We start from the raw sequence: 22,239 nt of genomic DNA on the forward strand, positions 1-22,239 counted from the left end.
GTGACGCATGATACTCTTAAACCAAAGAATGAAAGAACATTTACATTAGGATGATGAGTTTCATCTGGGACATTAGCGCCTCACTCGATGTTTAGCCACAAGAAGAGAGATAAAGTATTGCGTCCGTTGATGAAACCTTGTTTGATCTGTCCCATACAGCTGCAATCTATTGTGATACAACTGTGTGAGTAAGACTGTTTGCACTGAGGTAGTGCTCTACTGCAGACTGCAGTGGTTCTGATACCAGACAGAGAATGGTTCTGCTTTTTCAATCACAGGATTCAAGGGTATGATGGAAGTGCAATTTTTTCCATTTTCAAAGCCAGTAGGAATGGAGACGTGAGAAGATTGATTAGAATTACAAAAACTCTCCATAAACCCAGTGTTCTCAAAAAGATTTTTAGTTTGAGTTAACATTTTGTTGATGGGACGCAGTCCTGTTTATTTTATTTTTTTTTCTGTTTTTCAAATATGACTGCACACTTTCCTCTCATTAAATCCTATGCAGTTTTGTTGTACTGGATGTGAAGCATTGCACCACTCCTAACCCTAAATAGTCAATATAATATCACATTTGTCTCCTTTTGCTTTATATTTTTAGAGCATCAAGTACACCTATTTTGTAATCACTTAAAATATCAATAAGCTCTTATATTGTAAATAGATTGGAAGCAATGAAAATGTATTTAAGAATCAATGTATATCATGTACATATAATAAAAATATGAATCCTAAACATTACAGCAAAAAAATATATATAGGTGAGAGGAGTAAAGGGATGAGGTAGGATGAGCACAGTTGGATAGATACAGAAATAATGTAGTGGAAATGATACAAGCTGTGCATATAGAAAGGGGGGAGAAGCATAGATAGCTTTGACTGATATTACAGACTGGATGCATTGAATGGATGACATAAAGACAATCGCATTAACTTCCACAATAGTCTGTGTAAATGGTGTGTAAATGGTTTTAAGATTTATATCCCAGTAAACTAAATATTGTTTGTGTGAATACTTCCCACTGATATGTTTTGTGTATTTACAATGATGAATGAATAAAAGAATGTATTTTGTATCATTGGTTACACAGGACTGATTATTGCTTGTTGTGTTGCTTAACAAGTTGAATTGCTATTTGAGTGCATAGCTGAGGTAAGATTAAAAAACAAAGGTTTCTTCAAGAGGACAACATGGTTTGTTTTAGACATGCAGAACTCATTTTAGGAAGCAGCAAGTTAAAAAAGCAGTTTGGAGAAAAAAAACCCATGAACAGTTATTATATGTAATGAGCAAATATACATATTATTTGTTAAGAATTTGTTTCAAATAGTGCTAAAAATATGTAACATATAAAATATTAAATAATCCTAATGTGTATTTACATATATGATATATTACACATTAACACCTTTTACAACTGAGCCATGCTCACTTCAAACCAGTAGAGGAAGCACAAACAGAAACCTCTCATTTAACATTAAATAAAAAAAACAAATAAAAAGAAACATCACCATTTACCATTAACCACCAACTTTAATGTCTTTAAGTTTGTTAAATATGTATCTGAAGCCTGGAAAAAGCGTCAGGATGATTGATATGTTTAATTGTTCTAATGTCTGTTATCTGGTTTTCATTTGCTATTATTTGTTCCTTTTTGTTGTTTTTGGTGTCTTGTAAGCCCTTGGGCTGGGCACTTCTGGTGCATGACACGTTAATAATAAAAAAAACAAAAACAAAACAAAAAACATTTAGGTAGGACTTTGCAAAACCTGAAAAATATGGGCCTTTAAAAAACATTACATTACAAAGGAACCTGCATTTATGAGCTCTAAAAAGTGAAAATACATTAGATTATTCACTTCTATATCAACTGATCATATAGTTGAAATAACTGATGGACTGATGCAATAGACCCTGAAACAGTTCAAAGGGTCACTATAACCACCAACCGTGTCTTCATTTGACATTTTTTCATGAGTACAAATAAGTCTTCGAAAGAGCAATTATAGGCTGATGCATTGCAGATGTGATCTAAAGAGAAAATGCTTTGATATGATCCTCTTCTAGTGAAAATGTGCAGGATATGTTCGGTTAGGTAGAGGCCACTTTGATTTTAATATTACGTTTTAACAGTAGAACCTGATTATATAAAAAGGTTTCAATGCAATCACCGTCCGCACCACTTAAGAGAATGTGCTGAAAGCTCTTCAAGAGAGAGAGAGACATATTTTTTCCATCATTTCAAACAGGAGACTTATAATTTTCAAAAGCATCAAATGCAGTGTTGTTGTTGGGCCGCTCTTGTTCTCATCAGTATGCCTTATGGTCAAAATACATTTTAAGACCCCGGCCAAATTTCAACTTAACTTTTGAAGCCCCTTGCTGCAAATGACAGTATTACAAAACATTTAAGCTGTTGAAAACTGTCTTAGCAGTAGTGCCATGGTGCTACTTTGAGGTTCTCATTTAGTTTGTTGCAAAGGCAGTTTGAACCAGATGTTAAGTTTATGTGGCCCTTCAAACTGCTACAGTGCTACAATATATCAACTGCAATGTTATTTGTGATTTACGGGCATTAAGCAATAATTTCCCAGGACGCACTGTCACTATGCATTTATGTAACATCTATGCAGCTTTTCTACTTATTGCAGTAAATAAATTAAAAACAATCTTCAGCTTAAAGGTACACAGGATGCAGGAGGGTATTTGTAAATTAAACAGCATTCAAAGTTGGCCTCTCCTACACAGCTCGACCAGAAATAACTGAAAACAGAGTAAGAGATAGAGATAGCAGTGGTGGTTGAATGAGCTGGAGAGTGAATGAAGAGAGTGAGAACATCATTTTCATTTTCAATCATTTTCTGGTTGTTTCATGGCAGTTACATTCTAAAGCACCTTGTGGGAAAAAAAGTGCCACATAGATGCACAGCTTCATCCTGTCCGCTGTGGCCTCTTTGCTCTGCATGTGTGTAGCCTGGCAGTCAAGCAGACACACAGACCTTTATACATCCATGGCACAGATACAGAGAGGAGAGCGGAGAACTGGAAAGAGACGGAGACAGTGATGTAACCTGGTGGCTATGTCCCAACTCTACACCTGCACGCTGTTATTAGGTAAGGGCTTTTCACCCACCGCCCAAAGGTTAACATCCATTGATACCTCTAAAACAGCAAAATAATAAGAAAATAAGAAAATACAGGCAATCTCTGCAGACAAATACACAGCCACACACTTATAGTGAGTCATAAGTGATGATTTAGAGTGATTGTTTTTGTATGAGTCTGTACATTTTTATTTTTTATTTTTTAGGAAAATGCTGCATAATACAGCTTTAAACATTTGGCGCTACTATGAATTGACCAGCACACATTGATATTTTCTGTCTTTTGGAGGTCTTCTGGAATCTTGTTGTAAAATAACTGTTGGGTTTGATTTGTTGTCTCTCTGTATAAAATCTGCTGTAAATGATTAAATAATACATGTTCAGTTTTTCCTTCAGTCATTAGCTTATTTTACAGACTTTGTGGAAAAGTCTCAGTGGCCTCTTATGTTAATGTGTAAACCAGATGTTCGATATTTCTATTTCAAAAAGGTGTGAAAAAAGGTGCATACTTTTAAAGGAATAGCCATTTACACCATTATTCTTCCACTCTTCTTAATCATAATCAAAGAATGTAGTCTAAAGGGAATTGTTAAAAGGTATTTTCATCTATGTGTGCTCTGATTTGATGGATATTTTATTCCCTTTTCCAATTTCAGGTGGTGAGAGACACAATAAATAATGTTTTCACGTCTCTTGACAGTAAAAAGCAGAAACCTGCAGTAATTATTTAGCATCAACTCTGCTCTACGCACTTTACAAGCTTGTGTTTTCAATCCAGTAAGTGTCCTTTTTTTAACATGTGCTTTTGATTGAAAGTAATGACTCTACCCTACCTTTGTTTGGATAAGGTTTCTCCTTGCTGAAATATTGGATGGCTTTTTATCTCCACCGACACTGCAAAGGGTACATTCAGGGTGACTGGAGACTTCAGGTCTCCATGGAAAGAAGAGGTAGATACAGAAAGAAAGCATTTCTCTTCAGCTCCAGGCCACCCACAGGCTCTGGAGCCTCCACCAAAAACCTGCTAATGAGTGTGACTGTCACTGGCTCTGCACTTTCCAGTGTGTGTCAGCAGAAAATACAAATGAAGGAGTTCGCAGGTTTGATTGCCCATTAAGTTGCCAGCTAAATAAATATGCTAAATGATTCAGTGGAAGGCTTTGATTTTGTGCCTGTGTTGGCACCATGTAAATCATAAATGTAATTTTGGGTTTGTATGGCTCATATCATTCACTGTGGCAGAGAAGGAAAGTCTTCCCAAGAAAGCAGGCTGCGTGACTTCATCACATGGTCCTCTGCATCTGTGATGGGTCAAACTAACACTTACAGTAAGCTGATGAAAATGATAGTATCATCATTTTTGTGATGATTATTGACTCATTGTGTCTTGCTTTTACCAATCTGCATGTTCTCATTAAGAGAACAAATAAAGTCTCACCCTGAGAACAGCCAGACTAATAGAAAGCCCTGAAGAAAAATTCTTCAACATATGAACAAAGTTGGGTTTTGACCACAGGAAACATGTGGTTAGATACTTGGCGACATTTTACCCTGCTGTCACAGGGTCTGTTTGTCATTCTGAGATTTTTTCAGCCTCAGACCCAAATTTCAAGATTGTACTTTTGCCCTGTGATTATAAGCAAATTACAGCAGTAATCGCATAGTTTTATCATATCACTGTCCTGCAGAAACCATGTATCTCCAGAATGTCAACTTTTCACGAGCCAAGAAAAACAGCTGTGTTTTTGGCTAGCAATGCATGTTTAGATAATCCAATGAGTTTTGAATGCTGACTTTGATGAGTTTTGATATTGAATCCTTCAGTTTCACTGAACATTTTGAAATTACTACATTTGGAGATCTTGAAAATCTTGTACTCAGTGTCACACTGCATCCATAATCAAAAGCAAATGTTCAGTAATTGGTGCATTATACTGTGTAGGCAATTTTGTTAGTCTACTTGATGAGGTTTTTATTCATTATGTTTGTTTGAATGAAATATACATATAATTTGTATCTTCATAGTCATTAGTAACATCAGGTGTTTCAACCAACCTGTTGCTAGACAAGAACATTATTATTGGATGATTCTACAAAATCCCTGGGAATATCTTCTAATGCTAATGTTTTTGAAAAACAGGACATAGCAACTGCGTCATGGTTAAAGATCGGGAGATATTGTGGTTAAGGCAAATAAACTATGGTTTAGGTAGGGTGAGGCAACAAAAACACATGGTTAAAGTTTGGGGAGGTTGAGGTTTTGGTTGAAAGAAATGCAAATATTGGTGCCAGGAATGAACCTCAATGTCTGTGGTTTAAATCCATATCAGTCTCCATCTCTCTACTGGCATATATCTAAGAAAATATCTTTAAAAGGCAAATGTTAATCGCAGGTCTGTGACAGGATAAAAATTCATGCAAGAAAATCAGACAGCTACAGTATACAACATTCACTACCCCAACCACATCACTTCCTTTCAGCTTTGTTTCATAAAGGACACAATACTTGTACTTCCTGTACCAGCACTGAATATTGCCAGTGGACCTAAATTGTAAGGTCTGGAGGCATTCACTATGGATACTGGGTTATTCTGATAAATGTGGCAGTAGAAGTGAGATGAACTGTCATGGAGTAAAGGCTTCTCAAATTTTAAGTCAATTCTTGAGACGCAGATGCATTTTTGTTCTTTCCAAGAAGCAAACATTGTATTTTGGGTCATGACATGACATGTTATCATCTAAAAAAGGCACATATTCACCAGGGGCTATTAAATATGTATAGGGTCAGCCAAAGCTTTATCAGATATAGGATAACGTCTCAGCCCAGAAGTTTCTTGTAGTGTATTTATCGTCTTTATCTAAATCTGGAGGCTGCTCTGATTGAAGCAACGTTTTGATTTTTATCATCACAGCAAGGCTCACAGTTATTATTTTCCATTACCTCCCTTTGCAGCAGCTTACTGTCCAAGAAAAGAACCATTTATACATGAGAGGTTATCCAAATAGATGAAATCTCTCTGCCAACTCTCAATCCCTGGACCCTTGCCTGGTCAACCACTTCTTTTTGTCAGTTCTCAGTATCTTTGCTCCACTGTTATTAAACAGTTGCATTAGCCCTTAATGGAAATACCACAGTGTGTGTAATAGCAGTCCAATAACTCAATGAGACACTATAAAAATGGTCATATTGAGAAATTTTGTCATGTCATGACAGATTAAGTATGATTGATGAGCAAATCGTGTCTTCTGAAAAACAGTGCTCCTTCCAGCTACAGTGCTAGTTCAACACTACAATTCTTATTAGTGCTTTTTAAAACCTCCAGATCCCCAATGTGACTTTATGTCTCTTTAATTTAACTAACATAATAAATCAAAATAACCACTTCTGCACCATTCTTTCACCCTTGCCTATCAATCAGTGTAAGATGAATATTTCAGTCAGGAGAGACTAGTGAATGAGAAAAGAAAGATGTTTATTATGTATGTGCAATGAGATAGACAAAGTCTTTGGTACTTGAACTCCATGAGGTCATCATCCCAGAACAGCTGCGCGATAGATCCCCCATGAAGTCCAGACACTGGTGGTAGTGAGGCTGATGAAGTCGGATGAGAATGATGGCTGATGAAAAGATGGGAGTGTTGATCCTGAGGAGGCTGGGTGGAGATGAGGAGGTAATGGGGTGCACATAACAGCTGTATGTCAGACTAGAGCAGGGGAGAGAGAGAGAGAGATTTTAAAAAGACCATGAATAGATGATATGCTAATGATGAAAGTGAGACATTGTGATACTGGATAGCGTTAGGGACAGGTGACAACTGAAACTAAAACCTGAACATTGACAACCAGGAAATAAGTGAGCATGCATGAGATAGAATAATACAGGGAGGAGTTAGCAACAACTACGTCTGTTATGAAAAGAGAGTCTTCCTGACTGAACTTTCACTAAGCTCCATTTGTGAGAAGCAAAAGCTGATGATGGCCATGACGGTGTCAAGATGCTTTTATCTGTAAATGGCTCACAAAATGTATCAATATCATTTGTGTCCTCTTTGTGCATTCAATAAAGTGTTGGTTAACCAGGTGTTATCTGTTGAGTTGTTGTAAAAGACAAACACTCATTCATAGAACATCTACAAATGTAATTTATATAAGAGTTTGTATATTTGTTTTTTGCCAAATATGATTTGAAGTATAATTGCTGTTTGTGAATATGCTCACTGACATTTGTTTCAGTCATACAAAACACCATATTCTTGCACTACATTAGTTCAGTTTGAAAGTAACTGCAAAAGTACTAAAACTCAGACATTGGAGACTGGGGTTGGCATCTTGAGTCCTGCGTGTGGTTATGTTTGGGCAACAAAGGCACTTTGGTTAAAATCAGGGAAAGATCGTGTTTTCTGTTAAATACTTAAAAGTAAACACATCCTGTCTTGTGTTAAAGTCACTGTTGACATTTTCAGTATTTGACCAAAACCACAATCTTTCCCTTACGTTCACTCAGTATTGTGGGTGGCTTAGCATAACCATAAAAAACATGAATCATGCTCATTTTGCAATGAGTGGATATTGTGTTGCAAAGCGGATTATATTCATTAGGAAAACAAATTAAACATTTGACTTGGAAGATACATTCATTTGCTTCCATTCGCTCTGCATGTAGATAGAACATTTAAATCAGGTTGTTATTACATTTATTGCTAGATGTATTTACTTCTGCAAATTAGTCACATGTAAATGTAATTTAAGAGAGATAAGGTTTATAATCTCATTAGCTGCTGTAAATGTGATTACAGTAACTGGGTTTCTGTTACATTTTGCAATCAAGCATAAGAGGGTTATTCCTCTGAGTCACATCAGTTTCACAATATCTTATCCTTAAATTACTTTGAAAGCCTACAGAATAACATGTACATTTGTAATAGGTATACTATAATAAGTATATACAAACTAACTAACAGTCCACCAGTAGGCCTCAGAGACCCAGGTTAACTATGCAGTTTGTGGTACTTTGATTGGTTGCAGTTTTGTTTTGGAACATAAAGATAAGCTTTTAGAGGACAAAGGTGGATCATTTTTAGTTGGATTCCTTATGTATGTACGTCATATCCCTGCCGATTCATGTCCGGTGTTCTGTTGATGCAATGTGTTTTTCTGTTTGAAATATGTTCTCATTACTCTCCAGACTGTTCCCCACGACTTACTAAATAATTTTGGAATTTGGTCACACACAATTGAACATCTCTGAAATTGCCTTTTTTGTCTGGTGGTATTTTGAAAACTCTCACATTGAAGTGCTAATTTCAAGACCTCTTTCATGGCTGAGATTACTGCAAAGTGGAATTCAACTTAATGTGACCCGACTTTGTTGTAGTGTTTTTATAGCGTGATTTTTATTAAATTACATCAAAGTTGAAGTCATTTTAAAGAGGTTTGATTTTATCTAACACCCGCATGTCTCTGTGAGGATATGTTCAGTACCAGTCAACTTCAGAGGGGGAGAAAAAGGAGTTTTCCATCATTGGCAGGTTGAGATGCAGCAAAAAAGGAATGCTGGTAGTCTTGCCAAACCCCAAGCATTTCCTTTCAGTCCATATTGTCAGTATTTATATTTATTGATTTATGTTTTTACACTTGTGAAGTTTAGATTTTGTAAACTCCCTTTTTATACAAGAGGTCAGGGAAACATTAGAAGACCATCCAAAACAAGTGAACCAAAACACATGGCGGACTGCCAAAGAGCTTTGTCCGTATACTTCTCTTGAGAAGTTTCAGATGGACGGTTCATCTGGACATTAAACAGGACATCCGAATAATAGATCCAATTACTTCATGCGCAAGTTATGAATCGGACATGTGCTCAAACAATTTCTGTTTTTCAAAGCCTCACATCTGCATAACAGCTCACGTATATGATCTTTCAAGTGTGATGTCTGTATATGTAAATATGTATATAACCTTGTGTATATTTACATGTGTTTACAATATAAATGAAGACTGGTTATAGCTTGAGTGCTTTCATTTCATTTATCAATGAATTGTCTCCAATTATGTAATATAAATCTTACTGTTTCAGTCTAGATAGTCACAAACAAGAAACCTTGCTCTGTGTCGTATATCCAGCAGCACCTGAGCATAGGATATTTTGTTTCTGGGTTGATAGTGTACCTCATGACAGTATTTCCATCATTATTATAATTCCATTTACACCAGCTTGACGCTGATCTCCAACACACTGTTGGGGGTCATGACTCTTTTCTCACTTTTTCAATCTTGGAACATCTGTTTTGGCTTCCTCAAGCCTTGCCTCTGCCAGAATACAGAGTGTTCAAATTTATGAGAACCCTGGAGGGAACTAGTTGTTTGCTGGTATACACATTGATTTTCTTTTCAGGAAACAGCACAGGGACTAAAGCCAACTGAAAGAGTGAGTAATTATGAGAGAAAGGCCACCCTGAAAAGTGCAGGTCTGACACTAGAAGTTAAGTAAGACAACAGAAAAGAACATGGCAGGTTGGTTTGATTTAGGTACAAACTTAACACTAGAACATTTTCAGCTAGCTTGATGCCTGTTGCTAGTTACTAATCATGGCTAATTTTCTTGCCAAACATGTGTTTATGTGTGACTGATTGGGTTTCTGTTACATTTCGCAGTAAAGCACAACACGCTTTTATGAGCTAACACAGGACCTGCTATTATTCAAAGTCACACTGAGGTCAACTTCACAACATTTTGGGCATAAACCATATAAATCTACAGTAAAAACAATATACATTTTTGTCAAACTATAATGCTATTATTTTACTGCAAAAGGTAAGCTTAAGTGACCTTGAACTCTTACGAAATAGAAGCTTCCAGTGAAGGCTGTGCGGTGCTGGATTAACAACTGCTCTGGAGCCGCAGACCTCACTTTGTAGGCCGGGTACGCTCGAAATGGTCCATGAATAAAGTGTTTATAGCTGTTAAACATTCAAATGGAGACCAAAAAGCTTGTTGTGATATTCATTGACACAAGGATAAAAGCATGTCAACATATGAAGAGTTTCAGCCACGTTTCTCAGTTGTCTGCCTTATGAGCGGCTACAGATTGGGGTTCTTGGGGACTTATTAACTTGCTGCTGTAACATGCTGCTCATGCTACACTGGGGTCCAAAACTCTGAGACCAATGAGAAAGTGGTCTGAGACTTTTCGACAATGTATGCCTCCTGTGTAGACAAGGTGTGAAGGAAATCTGAAAATCTTTTGTTAAATGCATTAATAGTTTTGCTCTTCTTTTTAACTGTGGCCACTTTTAACTTTTCTGCCCCCCAGGGCGTAGTAGGTGTATCTGTTGGGCTTATCTAAAAGTTACAAAAATTGTTGGACAGACCCCCAGTCCTTGAGGTGTGTGTTACTGGTTGTGGACTCTGTCAAATCAATGAGAAATGATGCTACCTCCAAAGGGTTGGTTTCATTCATCCTTAGGTACAGTCCCATGCATTTTAAAACCCTTCTAGTTGAATTGATCAGTTTCTTTTGTACTGGAGCTTGTTTTCTGTTACTGACTGTAATTGAGTTGTAAGTAAATTTCTTGGTTTCGTACTTGTATTTCTGTCATCTACTCGTTTTTGCCTCAAGTCACTTTTAATGGTTACTTCCTTCATCCCCTAAACAAATCCCCTAAACAATCTCTGGGTTGTAAACATTTTGGGGGCTTGTCCGGTATATGACCGTTCATGATGAAGTAAATGTGTTTGAGTGTAGTGATAATCTCTTTTGTTAGATCTTTTGTCATTGTTGCTGCTTGTGTAGTTTTTGCTTTTGACTAGGTAACTGCTTCAGTAGCTTGGAGTTTCAATTTTAAGCACCCTGACTAGGTAGCCACTGGGCAGGTGTGCAGAGCTTGCCACCTGTTGTTTTGCCTTTCTTACTTTTGGTGGTAATCCTGTGTATAAGTATATAAGTGCTGCACACAGTGCTACTGAAGTTATTTTGTTTTGTCCACTATACTCAAAAGTGTTGATTCAGTAAATAGTGGTAAAAGACAAAAATCTCCTCAAAACACACAGTAAATCACACATTATGACAAAGAGTGACCAGTCATCCTGTTTGTGAGCACCATGTTGTTTGGAGATTGTATTCAAGGGAATGGTCAGATGAATTCAGCTTCAAAATAAAAATAAAAAGTTCAGCACTTGAAATGGATAAGGGGTCAACAAACAAGTGCTATGCTTGTGAGTGCAGCATGTGAATGTGTTTAGCGTGGAATGCAGGATATGCCATGTAAGATTCACAGCCCTGCTTTGATCAGTGCTCCCCCTGATTTACAGGGCCTGGATCGAAGATTTGTGTGTGGTTTTATTGGCAAGCGTAAGTCGAGGATAGTGTTCTCTAAGTTCAAAGGCTATTTTTTCGTATGTAGGTGAGGGTTATGTTGACTTCATGGCCAGATATGTCAAAACAGGTTAAATATTAGGTATGAAAATGTGTGCCTGTGTGTGGCAAATGGCTGTCTTGTAGTCATGCTTAGAAACAGTTTGTTGATATTGACCTCCTTAAATCACTCTTTAGTGCCTGCGTGTGTTTCTTATCACAGAATAAAGACGGAAACAAACACAATGTGAGGTCTGACGTGCTGAAGTGTGCAGTATGTCCCTTTCTAATGAGGTTGGCTTTGGTACACTGTAAGTCAATAGACATCAGTGTGTTCAAGTTGAAATGGGATTTAATTTGTTTTTTAAGAAATTAAGATTTTTAGACATCTTACTTTAAAAAAAATGGAAATGACTGCATTTCAGTGTTTATTTTTAGATCATCCTCATTTTTATAGCACAAATCATTGGGGACATGCTTTTTTTGGTTATATGATATCAGATATCTATGCTAAACATGATCAACATTTCTAAACATGAGGTCAACATATGTAGAAATCTCCCCGTCAAGTCAGAAGTTCAGACTTCAACCTGCTCTGAATGCTCCATTTACAAAACATTTTTCTTCCTTGCCGGTGAGCGAACGTGAAGTGGTTGTTGCTAAGGTTTTTCCATGTGTTGTTTGCATTGTCCACGCTCATATTTTGGGTTGGATTCCATCTCAAACATGTACAGATGCATTTGTGAGGTTGACATTTTGAATGAAGAACGAGAAAAAGTAGTGCAATTCTACTACTGTAGTTTGTTTCATGGTTTGTTGATGTAACCTCTGCAGCTGGTGGATATCTGTCGAGGGGCAGCTTCCAAGACCTGGAGAATCAAAATAGAGGGGTCTAATATGGAGGGAGCCTTAGGCCGCATTCATATCAAAGGCTGCAGCCACACTAAATCCGGCATTGAGAGGAAAACGACAGTCCTCCCATACATTGTAGTAGGGGTAATGTGTTTTTGCTGTGGGAGGAGGGACCACGTGGAGTTCAGCAAAAAACCTAAACCAGAATCAACTTTTTTTGAAACACAACCTGCAATCACAGTGCAGTGTCCAATCACAGAAGCAGAATGGCCTGTTTCAGACAGAGGCTGAACTGAGGGGCTGTGTAAAGGGTGAATATGAGTTAAATAATATGTTTTTAAAGCTTTAAATCTTTTCTTTTTTTTACCTGCAATTCACAGAAAAACATGCTTATTGGGTTTCTATCATTGTATATGTGGCAATTAATTTCAGACAGCTATGTCATTAATATGAGTCATTAATATGGTGGGGCTGATGACATATTGTCTCCATGCTGTTTGGCATCTCCACTGTTTTTGGACACTGAGTGTGACTAACTGCAAACAAACACATCCTGTATTTATTTTGCCATGGCCACGTGGAAGTCAAGAGTAATTGCTTTTTGGCGGTGAGTTGTGGCTGCCATTGTTTTGTTGCTTGAGCAGTGTTACCATAGAGGAGTGGTTGGTTCTATATATTCACCTCTGTACAACTAACTGTCTAGTCCATCACTGGGTGACTGCACATAATATTTCAAAGTGTAATGAGGGGAGTTTCATTCATGAGTATTAAAACGACTTGAATGCCAGTGCTCAGATACTAATAGAAATTATTTTTATCCTTTTTAATTTCATATGGTGCAAGACCACTTGTTTGCATGCTTGCTTGTGAAAATTTAATAGATGCTCCATATTTATCGCCATCCTCTGTTGTTGTTAACAGATAAGGGCTCTTGCACTCGCCACGATCACAGCAGGAGATCCATTTGTCAAACAGGCAAACCTGATACCTAGCGTCATTGTGCTCCTTTCAACAGCTCCAAACGGTGACACTGCCCCTCCTACTCCCAGGGGACAAGCTTTAACCCCCACCCCATCCCCATCTCACTGTCATCCCTCATCTCTAAAAGGAGGCTTTGTCACAACGTCTCACTTTGGCAGTTTAACTTGATAGTTACCATTGAGTGCTTGTGGGTGGCAAAGGGTACAATTTCCTCTGGCTAGATAATAAACTCCAACAATTACTGGAACCTTCCCATGGTGGATCCACAGGTCTTTTCTTTATTTGCCTGTCCTTCTGTCCTTGATCTTTTGGTTCTCTGTCCATCTATCTTTCTATTATTCAAAACCTATAGCAATCAATCTTTGGTTCCCTCCCACTACTCATAGGTCCATATAATGGAATATTACAAGCAGCTCATGCAGCTGTGATTTAGTTGTATAGCTCTGCATCATGCAGGACCCAACCAACTCTGTAAGCAATCAAGACAATGAAACAAACACATGCAGTGTCCCAAAGTCATACAAGCCCATTCTTGCTATTTATTTACACCATGAGATGCCCTGGCCTTTGCTAAATCTCTTCTCCACACTATGTACACCTCATTGAGCAGGCTGTTGACATTACTTATGGGTCCCTGCTGTAAAACAGCAATGGAAGCTTCCCTAAGGTGATTTCTGTTTCACAAATTGGACAGAGCAGATGAGAATGCTGTTACAGAATAGTTTTCTCAGTCAAGTCCTGCTAGAGATTTTGTCTACTGGCTGTACTGCATTTACTGAGAGTTACTGGATGGGTTGTTTGGAAATCCCAACAGGTTATTTTGCTCTCTCACTCTCTCTCTCATACTGAGTGGACCAAATTCATTAAAAAAACATAATTTTCTGTACCATGGGGAGCTCTAAACACTTACGCCTGATAATGTATTACTGTTGAATTAGTGTATTAATAGAACTGAACTCCTGCCAGCTAATTCTGTTTTCTTTTACTCATACGGCCACCCAGGTGTTACTGTGCACAGACTAAATGTGTGTGTATTCAATTTAAATGTGTGCCGTGCCACTGATCAAACTTAGAAGTTTCAAGAACAGCAGCTGTTCATACCCAGTGCAAAATGAAACTTGGTGATTGTGAATTGGATGTGATGGTGGCATGTAGGTGATGAATGACCACTTAACTCTACCAAATAAAATTGTATTTAGCTTTAAATTAGTGAATTGGTCAGAAAGGTTTTGACTTAACTGCATGATTGTTACATTAAACAGTTGATGAGACTTTGGAATGAAATATGAGATATCAAACATGAGTCTGAAAGCACTGAATAACAAAATATTTAAATTGTATATCAGTTGAACCATTTAAAAATGAACTGAGCAAGATAATCAAAATTACGCTGTTGATCTTTGTTCACTGGCAGACCAATTGTGGTGTCAGAGAGTGCAGCAGTAGACCACATGTGTGATCCAAACTAAAACTGTGTGTTCTTTGGAAAAGTGTGAAAAGCAGAAAAGAACCAAGAACCAAGAACGCGATGGACATATGAATCATTTATATGTTCCCTTACCTACCATATGCCTGCTCTCCTTTTTCCCTCCACCTGCAACCTTCCCGCCTCCCCCAATACACACACACACACACACACACACACACACACACACACACACACACACACACACACTGTCCCTTGAGGGCGATCCTTTACCAGGCTTCCCTCACTCTCTCTGAGCAGTGTGCTCAGCAGGGACCAAGGCATGAATGAACGACCTGGAAATCTCACTGTTTCAAATGGCGGGTGTGCGGAAGTGAAGCTGCGAGCCGGGCCCATTATGCTTCCCAAGGTTCATTCACTAAAAAAAAAAAAAAGACACACATGGGGAGAGGGAGGACAGAGGTATGGCCCCACCCAGCCCGCTCATCCTACCACCCCCACACCAGGGACTCCACTAACGTGACATCATGTCTCTGTCACAGAGCAGACTGCATTGTTGTCAATGACTGGCTCTAACTTTCTGCTTTCCCTCTCCCTCCCTCCTCTCTTCCGCTCCCTCATGCTTTTTTTCTTTTTTTCTCCCTCTCTCCCCTTGTCCTTCTCTCTTTTTGTTTTGTTTTCACGAACAACAAAGGGACGCCAGAGTCAAGGCTGGAGACATCCTTCCTCTCCCTGGCCATTTAAAAAGACAGCTCCCCTTCCCACCCCTTCCTGCACTTGAATAGATGACACACACATATTTATACACTCAAACCTGCACACACGCACGCACATGCACACACATGCACACACGCACACATACATAGGACCTTTGTCGGTGCCCCCAGCTTTACACTGGCCCTTAATTTCCTTTTACAGCAAGGTCTGTATGCACACTGTGAAGCAGGCTGCCATGATTCTTTTCTGTCTCATACACACAAACATGCACACGCACACACAACCACAAAAAAATTGGCTGCCAACCCATCATTTATCAACGGCTCGCTGGGAGGTTCGCTCTTACAGACACTTGAGGTGCCTCCCACTCACTTCTTGATTAACTGCTATCAGCAAGATTATTTTACCATAGCTGATAGGGAGTGCGTGTTATGGCTTGTGGAAAACTTTACCTTAATGATCATATGAGGATTTTATAACATTACATTTATTTTCTTGTTTATCATTATCACATTTGTTTGTATGTTTTTAAAGCAACAATTCAACCGTCAGAAACAATGTGGAGCTATGATGGATGGATGTGGATAAAAATGTACACCAGGCACCTGGGTGTATTTATGACTTGGCCGATTCTATATATTTCATTACTCTTCTTGGTGTGTTTTATGTACTGTAAATTTCTTCTTTTGTTCCATCTGAAGTCACAGTAAGTGTTGTCATGTATCATCAGAGGTCACGGCACTTGTCAAAGTGGGTGATTTATATGTATCTGAAATGCTTCTCCCTGAAGGGGTCTGACTGTGTTTGAACTCAGCACAATAAGCAGTTAGTTGCCTGATATGCCTGAGTGGTTGCTTTAAGGAAGGGTGTTTGAAGTATTTAGGCTTCATTAATAGTGTGACATATTGCTCAAATTAACAGCAGTGCATGATCACCACGGTAGGTCCTACTCTTAATCGAGAGTAGCTCATGGTTTTCTCACACCAGACTATTCCTGTCTCTGTTTTCATTTTTAGGAAGACTGAGACATGCTCCGTGGGCTAATTATGACTTTTGAATTCATATGGGTCATTTGCTCTCTTTCTGAAATCCACCTTCTGGTTTTCACTATAAATTAAAGCCTATTTAGAGGTATTATTGACACCTTGTGGTACAGAACCAGAAATAACACAATCTGTTTATACAGAGCTGCCAAGCAAGAGGTCTGTGTCCTGCTGCATGGATGATGTAGTCCTTGGCAGGTAAGGTGATCCTTTATCAGAAACTATATACTACACTGTCATAACAAATTAACAACTTTGTTTCCCCCAGACATTTTATGGGCTATGGTAAAAGATGTGGTATCTATAAATGGTAATAGCACACTATGTTGAGTATCTATGGTGATGGGAGCAAGATTTTCTGGAACAAATGGATGCAAACATAGAGCTGCGAGTTTGCTGGGTCATTAAGAATACTCTTCACGTGTGACATTAAAGAGATTCACAGCCTTAACACTTTGCCACCCGCTGGGTTTGAATATGTTTAGTTTTCATATGCACGGATCTCTGCATATTATTAATGAGCTTTGGTGTTTTCCTCTAGTAACTCTACCCATGCATAACCATGTCGAATGATTGCTTTCCTTTCCTTTGGCACAGTACACCTGACAGACTTGATTACTCTCGAGTCAGATTTTGCAAGATTATACCATACATGTGTTCAGATATCAGTTTCACAGCATCCTGATAAAGGCCTGATGGGGATTAAAAGTCAGCCTTCATGTTAAATGCATTCATGTTTAGTACAGTTAAAGTACTCCAGTGTGCAACAAATGTCTTGGCTTTTGTTGCATCCTTTGTACAACTGAGAAAAAAAATAGTCACTGACAAATCACACTGTGACTGTCTGCATGTCAGCATGTTTGTCCCTTCTCTGCTTTTTTTTGGCTATGTTTCAGTTCTTTGTTTGTTTCTGTACTTTTTTGAAACTGGATTTCACAAATGAATGGAAGATTACACAATTCATATAACAGACCTCCAACAATATCTAGCCACTAATAATAATATAGTAATAGTTAATAACCAATAATACAGACTAGAATAATGCGCCCCTTGGGTGCTGTAGCATGTTTACTTGCCAAAAGACACGCTCATAGATTAAAGCAGTGAGAAGAATGTATATTTGTATATACAAAAAAGAAACCAAAAAGAGAACTTGCCATACAAAGGTTTAGGGATTGTTGACAGAAGATATGTACATCTTTATATAGAATTTATTTATAATACATGCAATTTTATGTCTCCCAAGTAAACATAACAGCAGTGCAGGAAATGCAGACTAAATCCATGTGAGGTGTATCAAATGGAACTGTATGCGTGACTTGGTGTGGAGCTGTCCATGCTCTTCTCAAGTTTTGATTCCTCTTTCTGGTTTTGTCTGTTGTTTTCCACTGCTGAGCTACCTGAAATTAGTTAGACATAACCAGGGGCCGCATGTTGGTAAGTATGAGTACCTGTAGAGTATCTGTAGAGTACACCTGTAGCTGCAGGTGTCTCATTTGCTGCTGACTGTCCTCACGGTGCTCAGCTGAACAGTAAATATTTCAAATGTGGCTTTTATGCAGTTGACTAAATGATCATTTATGAGTGTAGTAGAGTCAGTTAGTAGTTTGAAATTAGATCCACACAACCAAGGTTAGTTAGGCCATATGTGAATAAGATTGTGTATGTAAAGCAGAAAGTACCTGTAACCTGAGGTGGCTCCAATGACCTCTTTTGTCTCTTTCACTGGCGATGATTCTCATGTCGCTCAGCTGAAAAGTGTAATATTAAAGGGTGTTTTTTATGCAGTTGAGTAGATTATAATCTATGAGTGTAATTGAGTGAGATAGTTTGAAATTAGATCCACATAACCAAGGCTATGTTAGGTCATCTGTGAATAAGATTGTGTATGTAAATTATCATTGTTAATGTTGTTACTGTGGGATGAATCAGCAGGGGTAATCAGAAAGTATGAGTGCCTGTAACCTAAGGTGGCTCCAATGTCTTTTTCAGTCTCTTTCGGTGGCGCTCAGCTGAAAAGTAAATATTTCAAATGCGTTTTTTATGCTGTTGAGTAAATTATAATCGATGAGTGTTGTTGTGTCAGATGGTGGTTTGAAATTAGATCTATATAACCAAGGACACATTAGGCCATGTGTGAATGAGATGGTGTATGTAAATCATAATTGTTAATGTTGTTGCTGTGGGATGAATTAGTTAGATAGGTAGGTATTTTATTACCATGGTAATGCTAGCAGGTAGGTAAGAAAGTGAAGCAGCAATTTGTACATTAATTGAAATATATGCCTATGTAGGCATGAAAGGATTAATCAGGAGTACCTGTAGGCTCAGGCGGCTCCGATGACCTCTGCTGTCTCATTCTGTGGCAATTGTCCTCACAGCGCACTGCTGAAAAGTCAAGACAGTTTTTTTAATGAGATAATGCATGATGACACACCACTGGTTAACAACGTCAATATATATTAATAATGGGATTTCTGAAAAATGTTTATATAGGCTATGACACACAGACTAAATTGTAATGTAGTGGACCTAATGCATGAAAAGGTTAGGCTTTACATGCATAATCACATTGTGAATTATGATCTAGTTGCTAATGAAAACAGTCTATGTCTTGGTATGGATGGGTAAAGATAGAAGAAAATGAATACTCATTACTTCAGAAAAATGTAAGATTCTATGCAAGTATTGTCTGAAAAAATATATTTTCCCTTGTTCTAACCGGTGTTACACCAAAATCTGTGACTGTCAGAAATGGTGACCTGTGTTGCTGGCTCTCTGCTGAAGAAGTTGTTATAAACCCACATTTCACCTTAACCTCAGTGGAGACCTCACGTCCCACCCTAATTTAAAAGACAGTTGAAAAGGAAATATGATGATTGTCGATATACTTTATAGATATAGTGGTTGTTTACTTTGCAGTTTGACTGTTTAGTGGTAACCAACATGAATGCAGCCTCTCGTAAAAAATGAAGATCAACAATAATTGTACTTCCAGCATTTTCCAACTACGAAAAAAATACTACCGCCAGAAGTTGTGTGTGTGTGTGTGTATGTATACATAGGTGTGAGTTTGTCTGCAGCGGGTGTATTCATGGTAACAACGTGATCTTGGACCCTCATTCATAAACCAAAGTTTTTGTTAGGCGATTTATTATCTAACTCTGGAACAAAATGGATCTTAACCCTGAGACCAAGAGGAACATAATGCGTGAATTCATGTCGCGAAAGGATAATTACATGGTTGGAAGGCTGTATGGGTGAGTAACTAACAAACTGTAGCTATAGCATTAGCATTAGCTACTGTGTGGATTGTGTTTTGCGGTTTCTTACCTGACTTCTCTGGAGTTTCGCCACCTTGCATTAATGTCATGCAGCGTTTGGCGGCATCGCGAGTATTTTCCAACAGTGTTTTGCTCTTGTTAGGCATGTTGAAAACGTTGGTGATCGTGGATAAATGACGTATCTGTCCTCCCGTCGTTTACGCCCCTACGTACGGCGTCTCCATGCATATACATCAGGGGGTTGGCGAAAGGTGAACGGACAGACGGAACGACAAACATCCTGCTCTCCAATTATGGCACTTTTCCACAACACAGTTCTAGCACTACTCGACTCGAGTCGGCTCGACTCAACTCTGGTTTTTTTGCGTTTCCACTGGGGATACTACCTGGTACCTGGTACTTTTTTCGTACCTGCTCTGTTGAGGTTCCAAGCGAGCCGAGCCGATACTAATGGCGCTTTTCCATTACACAGTTCCAGCACTACTCGGCTCGACTCGACACGGTTCCAGGAACGATCTTTTCCATTACAAAAAGGTACCTACTCAACGTGGGCACGGCTCCGCGAAACTGCTGTGACTTCGTTTTATACGCGACACAAACACATAAACAATGGAGGACATGGAGGCAGTGGTGTACTTGCTGCTGTATGTGGCTTTCTGTCACACACAAAGCAACAAAATTGAGCCGTATGGCTGTAATGCTTTTGCCAGTATTTAAAAATGCCGGGTTTGATTCTTGTGGGGGTTGGCTCATGACTCTTCCAGCAACAACTCTTCTGACCAATCAGTGGCCGGCAGTCTGTTGACGTCACATTTAGTATCGGCTCGGCTCGCTTGGAACCTCAGCAGAGCAGGTACTAAAAAAGTACCAGGTACCAGGTACTATCCCTAGTGGGAACGCAAAAAAAACGAGTCGAGTTGAGCCGAGTAGTGCTAGAACTATATAGTGTATACAGTAGTAGTAGGATTTGCAGAACACATACAGTATATCATTGCTGTAAAAGGGTTCAGTAATAAAAATCACAATCATAGTTTCAGTATCACATATTACTTAATTGGAAACCAAAATATCAGTAATCACAGCCTTGAATATTTGCTTAGTTACTGTTGATTATATTTGAGCTCTCTATTTTTGCTTCCCAAAATATATCACTCACATTCCGAACATCTCTGAAAACGATCCAAACAGTTTTGGGGTTCAAAAGGATAAAAGGTAAATGTCACACCACATGAAATTATTTGACTTCAGTTACTGAGGCTTTGAATCTGTCCTCTAAATCATTTTGGGTGATTCAGAGGGGGAATTTCACTTTGGAACCTTGTGTTTTCAAAAGGTTTTTATATTGATATATAAGGTGGAGTCCAATCAATAGCATTTTACTTCTTTCCTCCCATTTTTGTCTTGTTTTATCAACACAGACACACACCACACAAGATTATTCTTGGGTAAATCAAAAATATATGTGGCAGTTACTTGGCAGTCAGCTAAAAAACACAGCCCAGCTGTAAAATGTTGCTGCTCAGTGATTCAAACATGATTCAACCATCAGTCATGGGAAGTTTCACCATCCTCTGAGTCCTAAGGTGAAATGGGGGATGCTAAGTGATGACAGTTGTTGTAAGTGACCCTTAACTTTTCAAAGTTTCTTTTTCATGTCACGACCCCATTGACCATTAACTGATATACTTGGCCAAAGGCCCCTTCCAAAAGCCTCTTCGGTCCAGCTGTCTCCTTGGGCCATGACTGACTCCTGAGACAAATCCACTATACTCACCCAACTCCAATTATTATATCAGGTCTCCATGCCTTTGTTTTGAGACTTTGAAGGATGTTGTTTTGTGTTTGTTTGAGAAATTATGGGTGTCCGGTCTGCAAAGAGGGGGAAAAAAATTACCCAGGATAGAAAATAGAGCGACCACAATGCTTTCACAATGCTTTTTGCTTCTCCTTTCTCTTACCAATACCTCATGGTGCAACCTGACTCCCCTTCTATTTTAGCTCTGTGTTTATCTAAGCGTCTCCATGGGACAGGCTGATGTGATTCTTCAGTGGACATCCTTTCAGTGTTGCACTATGAGAAAAAACAGAATTCCCATGCAATCTATTCTTCTCACACAACCAGCAACTGGCCTATACACACACACTACATTTATTCACACATACATACATGAATGCTGCTTATGTCAAATGTTCTTTTCTTTTGGTGTTTTCTTATTTTTTTTTATTATAAAAAATGATAAAGTAATAAACAAAAGCGGAATTGAACATGTGATCACACCAACAGGCAAACAAATAAACTAAAAAACCTCAAACTCTTGTATAAAAAAAGTATCTAAACTATATAAACAGGCATCTTAGCAGGAAAGCAACCTGTCACAATTTGTATTCATCTTTATGAAGTTTGTGTGATGACATACTGTACAATTTTGGATCTGTATAGACTTTCTTTTTGGATTCAGCACATTGGACAGCTCAG

This window comes from Scomber japonicus, chromosome 2 (genome assembly GCF_027409825.1).
Source record: "Scomber japonicus isolate fScoJap1 chromosome 2, fScoJap1.pri, whole genome shotgun sequence".
Classification (NCBI taxonomy): Eukaryota; Metazoa; Chordata; class Actinopteri; order Scombriformes; family Scombridae; genus Scomber; species Scomber japonicus.